Source organism: Penaeus monodon, chromosome 31 (assembly GCF_015228065.2).
Source record: "Penaeus monodon isolate SGIC_2016 chromosome 31, NSTDA_Pmon_1, whole genome shotgun sequence".
Taxonomy (NCBI): domain Eukaryota; kingdom Metazoa; phylum Arthropoda; class Malacostraca; order Decapoda; family Penaeidae; genus Penaeus; species Penaeus monodon.
Genome location: NC_051416.1, coordinates 26079042 through 26079288, shown reverse-complemented (window position 1 = coordinate 26079288; position 247 = coordinate 26079042).

Below are 247 nucleotides of genomic sequence, written 5' to 3'. Positions count from 1 at the left end.
CCTTTTAATATTTTTACCCTGGGAAAAACATGTTTTCCTTTTTCCCCCTTTGTTAATCGGGTTGGGAAATTTTCCCGGAAAGGGGGCCTTTTTGGTACCCCCTTTTTGCCTTGACGTCTTGAGGGTTCACCCCTTCCGTTGGCCAGGTTTTTCCCCTCAAAGGGGGGGTTTTTCCCCCCTGATTTTTCGGCAATTTTAAAAAGGGTTTTTTGGAATTTTTTTCCCCAAAAAAAAATTTTTTTCCCCC